Genomic DNA, 9,604 nt, shown 5'->3' with positions numbered 1-9,604 from the left:
GTTGCCAGTTAGTAGGTGATTCCATGCAGGGTCACTACAAGGACTACCTTAGTGAGGTACGTAAATACTGACTGAGATAACCAGCGAGTATGCATGCTTATATGTTTCATTTTATGTGTCATGATACATGTTTTAGTGCTTTGATATATTATAATGCACGTGTATATTCATGTTGAGCCGAGTCTCGTTTTCAGCCATATGTTTCTTGTTTATATTTTCTAACACAGATAGACGCCGTGATGATGGGAATTGATGCTACGATGATCTGGATGAGTGTGTGGATGTACTCAGCGAATTTGACCCCAGATGGTACTACATACTCATTGATGCCTAGACTGAGCAGAACTTGTGATAACCAGTACCCAGTCATTTGCATGCATCTTACTAAGTTGGTATATTCGTGCTTATCACATTGAGCGTAGTCGCTCATGTCCAGTATTTTGTTTTGGACACCCTATTTGACGGGACAGGTCTCAGGTTGGACGACTCCGATTGGTCGAGGCAGGTTAAGAGCTGGATCAGTGATTCCCATGAGTTTTCATTAGTTCAGAGGATTTGATTCAGTACCTTCGATTTGGTTGTATAACAGTTTTATTACCTTCGATTTTTAGTCACCGGTTGTATTCCACCGGTTTGACTTGTAAACTTAGTTTTTGGTACCGCCGTTAATCGTTATATTTGCTTTGATTAAGTTATATTTTTTGCATGCTTAAGTAGTAGGTGATCCGGGTAAGGTTACTACATAAAATGTCTAAATTATGCCTCTAAGATTGATCGACGAAGCCACACGTCGGGCCACATGGGCCCAAATTTTTTTACATATTAATTTTATAAAAAAATTGGATTAACTTTATAATAGCCTTGGTGATTCGATGCAAAAAATTAAAAGATTCCAAAATTAAAATTTTAGCTCGGATAATGTATTAATCATGGCTCTGCTATCTTCTGAGAATAAATATCACATGACTTATTTATAGGCAGAGTTTGAAAGTTCCGAACTAGGATAAAAAACTCCGAACCTGCTATGCTACTATGTGTTAAGATTGTGTTGACACCTCATTGAACAAATATGATAATAAGATCCGATCATGAGTTCAAAAGTACTGAATTGCTACGTGTTGATCCTCATTGGATGGATAGATGTTTTGCTGGCTACTTAGGTTCGGAAGGTCGGAATTCACTTCGAAATATCCAAACTTGCATCTGTCGTTCCGAACTAGCGCTGGTTAATGAATATTTTTGTTCAACTAATATCATCTTAATTATGTTTAAATAGTATTTTATTCAATATTGAAATTAGTTCATTATAAAAATTCTATCAACTATATATAAAATATATAAATAATATTGAAAGGGGATGAAATATTTGTATTCAATATCAATATTTAATCCGTAATTTAAAAAAAGTTTATAGAATTATTGTTGACCTCGACTTGTAATATAATAATATTATTCAAATTATGATAGTGGAAGCATGTACGCCCAATATTTTACTTTTACAGAAGATAATCAAAATACTAATATAACAATAATTCACGATCTTGCTAGGCCAACGTTTCCATTTTTGCAATGTCCTTTCTATTCGGAAGTATTGTAGTCTTGTATCTAGAATTTATAATAAATAGAAAGAAAATGAAGGTTAAATATTTAGGAACTTATTGAGGAGAATTAATTGGGGTTGTATATATTTATTACATACAATTCAAATAATAATATATCAATGCAATATTTCAATATGAGATGACGTATAATAGTAACAACGACTAATTTGACAAGTGAATTACAGTGATTGTTCAGGATTTTGAAATGAATATTATGGGCTAAATAGGTGGCTCCCACCAATATTTAATGTGCACTTTTTCCCACGTACTAAAATAGGAACCGTCAATCGATCATTTAAGATCCAAGTTGAACTCACATTTTTGGACATACATAGTAACGTTGTTCAGATGAACCATATACCCAGGTTTTAACCCGTTATCCATTGGACTCACTTTTCGGGCCGAAGACGTGTTGTTCAGTGGATTATAAATCTAGTAAAATGACCATTTTCTAGGATTCAATCATTCAGCCGTTCAATCATTCATTCATTCAATTGGTCAGTATCTGATCGGTAAGCATTCAACAACCAATAACGCTCCTAAAATCAATATATAGAACAATATGATCAATACTGTGAGATGGACAATATGATGAAATATATATGAATGATCATATATTAAAGTCTGCCATAAATTACAAACCAAATTCCAAATGGGTAGTACTTGTAGAAAGAGGAGGGGGATGAAATAGCAAAAGCAGCCAACGAGTGAGAAACTCTATTCGCCAACCTACGAATATGACTAATATATAGGGGTCTGTCTTGAGCCAATAATGAACGAATGTTTGATGTAATATTCCCTCCGTAGCTTAGATTCTACTCTTGACCAGTGACTGCTTGCACGACAAAAGAGAGTTCGAAGCGATATGATGTATATCTAAATTATGGTAGAAACCTCACGAAAGGAACCTCTCCTTTTCAACTTACAGAGCAGTAATTAATTAGTAGAGACGGATCTAAAGCTGGACTATCCAGGGCTGTAGCCCAACCCTTTTTTTTGGTTAAATATGTCCGTTGTTAATTTAGCCAACCAAGTCCTCCCTTTAGGGCAGGTACAAGGGGCGAGGAAGCCCACTTATGAAGTGGGCTTCCTCGCCCCACTTCATCTCTCGCCCTTCCAAGGGGCGAGAATCTTGCACGCGGATGTTCGCGCGAAGACCCTCCGCGCTGTGAAGCCCACTGCTTTATTTTTTTTATTTTATTTTTAAAAAAATTTGATCTAAACGGCTTTCTTTTTTTTTTAAATTTTTTTAATTTCTTTTTTAAATGACCATCATCCAATGGTCAGATCTCCAACGGCCCAGATTAATTCGACTTTTAAATTATTAAAAATAATTAAAAAACTTAAAAATTTAAAAATTAATAATAAAAAAACATTTAAATTTTTAAAAAATTTAAAAAATAAAAAAAACCTCCAACGGCTAGTAACGACTATATTTTTCAATCTTTTATAAATACTCTCCATTAATCCTTCAAAAATCCACAATTTCTTCTACTTTTATTCTACAAAAAATAAATTTCTTCATCTTTGATTTCATTCAATCCAAATCCGAAAATGAATCCATGGAACAATGATGATCTTAATTCTCTTCCACCAAACTTTTTGCAATTCAATTGTCAATGGATTGGTATTTCCCAATCTCAATACTCCGACGAGCAAATGTTGAGTCATATGTTCAATCAAACTCAATTCTCCCAAAATCCAAACGAAGTCCCTCCTCCTACTTTTGAAACCACATCTTTAAAATTAAAAAGGAAAGGGAAACAAGTTGTTGCTGCAAGTGGGGATGACTGCATCACGAGGAAAAAGTGGTTGAAAGACGAAGATGGACGTCTTGCAAAAGCATGGTGCAATACTTCTACCAATCCGGCACTTGGAAATGACCAAAGCAATGCTAGTTTTTGGAAAATGGTTGAAAAATAATATAACCAAGAGTTGCCAATAAGATGGAAAGTTCGTTCAAGGGACAACATGCGCCAACATTTCCAAGATCTTGCAAAACGAGTTTTCGCTTTCGAAAACAAAATGAGCGAACTAGAAGCCCTCAACCAAAATGGATCATCATTTGAGATGAAGGTATTCTTAAAATTTTATCACAATGTTTTATTCTTCTTGAAATTCAAAAAATTGCTAAATTATTTTTTAAAAAAATTAGTATGCTCAAGCTCAAACAATTTTTGAGAAAGATTGTGGAACCGCATGGTCCAATGAGAAGTTAAAAACTTGGTTAGTCCTTAAGGATCAACCGAAATGGAGGATATGATCGTCAGCAAAATACGAAGTCGATGCGGAAAATGCGACCAAGAAGCTGAAGAATATTGATGGCAAATCATCTCCATCTCCTTTCTCCACGCCCACTGATACGCCTACAACCGATGAAGAAAATGGCATGCAAGAAGTGGGCACCAATGGGAAGAAAGACATTCAAAACGAGCATGGAAGGATCTGGCTTAAAAAATTCCATGATAGATTTGTATGCAAAATGTGTGAGGATCAGACAAGATTTTATGAAATTGAGGATACGAAGATTTCTATGGCAAGAGAGAATTATGCAAAAGTTTAGGAACGGATGTCCAAGAAGTACGAAATAGAGTTGAGGAAGCAGGAAATGAAGGAGAGGAAGCAAGCAATGAAAGAGATAGTGTGAGACCTCGATTCTAATCATCTAATCTCAGAATAAACAATAATTACGCATACAAGATCTAAGATTAAAATAAAAGTTTTTTTTTTTTTTTTTTTTTACACAGGGTGACGCGCTGGCGCGCCACCCGAGGCGCGGGCGCGCATACAGACCTGCCCGGGCCTCCGAGAAAGGGAGCAGAACACGCGGGCGCTCCTCACCAGGCGCGGGCGTGCATGGCCTGCTGTTTTAGCTCAAAAAAAGGCTCCAAAAGTGCAATCTAACACCCGGAAAGGCTCCGACATGAACCAACTAACACTTTTCCAACAACGAAGTATTCAATTACAAGAAAGAGTAGAACATGCATCAATTCTAAGTTCCAAAATCCAAAATACAAATCGAGTTCGAATACAATCTAAGTTCGATTTCAAATTCGACTTCTACAATAACAAGGCCTCACTCTATCAACTCATCCACCTAGCCATGCGATCTCTGACTCGGTCCTGCCCCACCTGTTGCCAAGCACACATACAAAGACAAGACAACAGCCGGATAATCCGGTGAGAATAATATTCCTAGTAAAAGAGACAAACATGCAATATCATGAAAACATCTCAAACGAAATGCATCATCTTCTACATATTCAAATAACAACCATGCAATTCCACAAGCACGTCTAAAACTCAATTCATATGCATAAATGCAATGCATGTCTTTAAATCTGAGATTATCAAGTCGGATAATCAAAACATTTAAGCTTTTGCTTTTGGGATCCCGAGGACGAGATCACGTAAACAACTCACCGACTCTCCCGATCGAGGTGGTGCTACGTATCTCCATCCTCTAGACTTTGGTGCAACTATAAGGAGTATGCTAGCACTAGGTGAAACAGTTACACCCAGGCCACTCACAATATAATTCCCAAAACGTCTATCATCAAAAGGGCCGTCCTGCCCGCTATTCAAATCAGGGTTCATATGCTCAATATGAATGCAATGCAACATAACTCAAATAATCAATTAATATGCAAGTATGTGATTTTTCCGGAACACTCGAATCAAGTCGGATTCGAGTCATTCGTTCCATTCCATTCCAAGTCATCTTATACCTCTTTTCAAAAACGTCGATGCTCCAAACCTGGAAACAACATCGATACAAGAATTCCAAATCAAAATTCCATTCCAAATCAAGTTCAACGATAAAGATAATTCAATTCAACTTTCGAGGATGGATCAACTCGATACCAAACCTCGATCAACTCTTCAACGATTCGAAAGTTGCCAATTTGGAACTCCACGATCTTCAACTAATCTGCGGAGATAAAATCAATCCAATATCAATCCATTCAAAACGAGCAACTCCCAAAAACTCAAACGAATCTCCAATTTCCAAAATCTCAAACCGGCGGCATAACGGCTATAAATTCAACTAACCGAAAATGCAAACAGCATAATATCACTCTAAGCAACTCATATCAGTCAACATTCAACCAAAACAATCCAATTCCAACAAATCACAAAACTCACTTTTTCGAAAATCCCCTCAAAAATTCATAACAAATCCGAACGTCGCTCTAATTCAAAACTGACAGATAATAAACGATCAGAACTCCGCCAGGAACAACATACTAGAATCTAAATCGATTCTAACAACCTCCGAAAAACAAAACATATCCGATCGGAGAAATACTTACGGTAGAACGAAGCTCTCTCAGCCGTGATCGCTAATCTGCCTTCAGAAATAATTTCTAACGGACGGATCGAGCTCGGGAGGAAATCCAAAAGCTTGAAACTCACGTTGAGTTCTTCAATGGGGGAGAGAAACGTTTGGGAGGGATGAAGGGAGAATGGGAGACTTAGTCAAAGTCTAGATATTATAACAATTCCATTTTTTGCGTTTTAGTCCTTGAAAATTCCGAAATTTGCAAAAAGGACCCTGATCAAAATCAGGTCGGCTCTTGAACTCTGGAATCTCCGATTATCTCAAATAAAGTCGATTAAGATAAAATCGGGGCGTTAAAATTCTCCCCCACTAAGAAAAGATTTCGTCCTCGAAATCGACACGGTTCCAACACGAACTCTGTTCTCCAAACTACTCCTACAAGTCTGTCAATCAAAAGTCGACTCCTTCTCTACAGAAAATCCTCCTAAGATCAGTCACAATCAAATCATCTCCGGTTTCAACTCAAGGCATAACATCCAAAGTTCGACTCGTCTAATCTGGCTGTCCGTCGTTCTGAGGATATCGAACTGAAAAAGTTGAAATCAGGCAACAAAATCTCATCGAAGTCCTTGCCGAAAGAATGAGCGCATCAAGGATCTCTGTCTAACTAACCGACTTCGGCCAAACATGACATCTGACGACCTCTGACAAGATCTCAATCCTCTAATCTTGAATGAAAGTCATTCTGTACGGAAAACGGTAGCAGATTCCAACAATCGGTCAATCAAATCAGACAGTAGATAAAATAAGAACAGCTCAAAACATCGGTTGCTGCCTACAATTCCTCAGATAAAATTCGCAGTAAGAAATCTCATACAATCTAATCCTCTTCTCTGCTTTCAAATCAGTTCCGTCTGCTAAAATAATTACTCCAACTCTTAAGATTAGAACAGATCACGTGAATTTCCGCATAAGACAAATAGAAGAACAGGTCTTCAAATCAATAAGATCGCTACGAGCTCAAAGTCCAGATTCAGAAATTGAGTCTCGAGCGTCTTCAACTGTCTCGACGTCTAGACTATAGCGCAATTCCACTTAATAAGAGTACATCTCCAAAATCTCGATAAGAAAAGATCGCTGATCGGCATAAATTCCATCATCAAATCATACAATCGAAGAAGACCATTCGATCCAAAAAAATTCAAACATCGAAGGAAAACATACAACTGCTCGGCACAAACATCTGCTATACGATTCTCAAAAGCTCCGAAAGATCAGTACAATTCTCATTCCAAAAAGATAAGAAATCAACGATAAAAATTCCTAGTCTCAACTAATTCTTCTAAAAGATCCGGTTAATAGAAGTTAACAACACTACTGGAGTATTCATCAATTCGAACGATTCAACAATTAAAAGAGGCACGCTAAACAAATACAGATTCTTCAATAAGAAGGCAAGAGATTCGACAGTATCTAACAGTCCAATAAGAAAGGAAACTCAATATCGAACGTTACCTGATCTGTCATTATCAGGTGCAGCATGAGTTTGCGGATCCTCAGACAGAGCAAAAACTCGTGCCTGCTGTCTGGGAGGCTGGCTTGCATACTGATTACCTTCCTGCACATTCTGTTGCTGAGGTTGGAAAGAATGGACAGTAGGTGCTTGCTGCTGAGGCTGAGCTGTCTGTCTCGGGAAAATTCCACTCTGAGCTTGCTGAGGAACACGCTGAGGACACGTTCTCGCAAAATGCCCCGCCTGGTTACAAATATGACAGCTTCCAAAAATACCTCTACACTGATCACTGGAGTGACGACCTCCGCAGTTGGCACAAGACATGCCTGACTGTCCCGAACTCTGTCCCAATCCATACTGCCTCGAACCACTCGAGCTCGAAGAACTGGTTCCGTGCTTCTTAAATTGCTTCCCCTTTGGGAGATAGTAATCCTTCATGTTACCTGCACTGCTACCACTCTCAGAACTCGGTGGTTGATTCTGAAACTGAAAGGATTGATTCTGGTAATGGAACGGTTGGTTTTGGTATTGAGAAGATTGTGCCTGAAACTGTCCTTGCTGCTGCTGAGGCACAAACTGATTTCCTCTTTGTCCCCACAAACCTGCTTCTGCTCCCTTTGCGTGATTCATGGCATCCGCAAAGTTATTAGGCCTGTTGGTATTTACCAACGTGAAGACGTCAGGGTTCAAACCATTGATGAACTGATCTGCCTTAGCTTCTTCATCTCCGGCAATTAGCGGTGCAAAACGCAACAGACTATCAAACTTAGCCACGTACTCTTCAATGTTCAGATTCCCTTGCCTCAGGTTGGCAAACTCTGCTCCCTTATCTTTGCGATACGAGATGGGGAAAAATCGCTTATAAAATTCCGATTTGAAAAGAGTCCAAGTAACTTCCGTACCTCTATTCTCCATTGCTTTCTTCGTCATGATCCACCAACTCTTAGCAACCCCACGAAGCTGATGAATGACTAACCTGATTCGACGGTCATCTGTGTAATCGATGGAATCGAACAACTGATCGATATCATCCAACCAACTCTCACAGTCAACTGGATTTTCTGAACCCATCAACAACGGCGGATTGAACGACTGAAATCTTTTCAGCAAGGTTTCCATAGGCGTCGCTGAAGCATCCATCTCTACCGTTTCAGTACTAGCTTGCTCAGTTGTAGGAATAACTGGCGGTGGATTCCTATTAATAACTCTTCGAGGACCCATCTGATAATCAAAGGTTAGGACACAAGATATCTCAATCGCTGCAATTCGGTGCCGTTGCAACCTCTCAGAATTCCGGATACAGGTGAAATACAGTTCATATCTCAAATAATTCATGCTTCATATTTCAAATCACACAATCATGTAAATCAAGTAATTCTCAACAACAAAGCATGCTCGCATGGTATTTAAATAAATCAATTTAAATAACTCAACCACATGCGAGAATCAATTCATGCGGACTCGATCTACCCCGCTCACTTCTAAATTCAGTCCAAGAATCTTATGCTCTGATACCACTTAATGTGAGACCTCGATTCTAATCATCTAATCTCAGAATAAATAATAATTACGCATACAAGATCTAAGATTAAAATAAAAGTTTTTTTTTTTTTTTACACAGGGTGACGCGCGGGCGCGCCACCCGAGGCGCGGGCGCGCATACAGACATGCCCGGGCCTCCGAGAAAGGGAGCAGAACACGCGGGCGCTCCTCACCAGGCGCGGGCGCGCATGGCCTGCTGTTTTAGCTCAAAAAAAAGGCTCCAAAAGTGCAATCTAACACCCGGAAAGGCTCCAACATGAACCAACTAACACTTTTCCAACAACGAAGTATTCAATTACAAGAAAGAGTAGAACATGCATCAATTCTAAGTTCCAAAATCCAAAATACAAATCGAGTTCGAATACAATCTAAGTTCGATTTCAAATTCGACTTCTACAATAACAAGGCCTCACTCTATCAACTCATCCACCTAGCCATGCGATCTCTGACTCGGTCCTGCCCCACCTGTTGCCAAGCACACATACAAAGACAAGACAACAGCCGGATAATCCGGTGAGAATAATATTTCCAGTAAAAGAGACAAACATGCAATATCATGAAAACATCTCAAACGAAATGCATCATCTTCTACATATTCAAATAACAACCATGCAATTCCACAAGCACGTCTAAAACTCAATTCATATGCATAAATGCAATGCATGT

This window comes from Henckelia pumila, chromosome 2 (genome assembly GCF_033568475.1).
Source record: "Henckelia pumila isolate YLH828 chromosome 2, ASM3356847v2, whole genome shotgun sequence".
NCBI lineage: Eukaryota > Viridiplantae > Streptophyta > Magnoliopsida > Lamiales > Gesneriaceae > Henckelia > Henckelia pumila.
The sequence above is the reverse complement of the archived record's forward strand: the minus strand, read 5'-3'. Positions refer to the sequence as shown.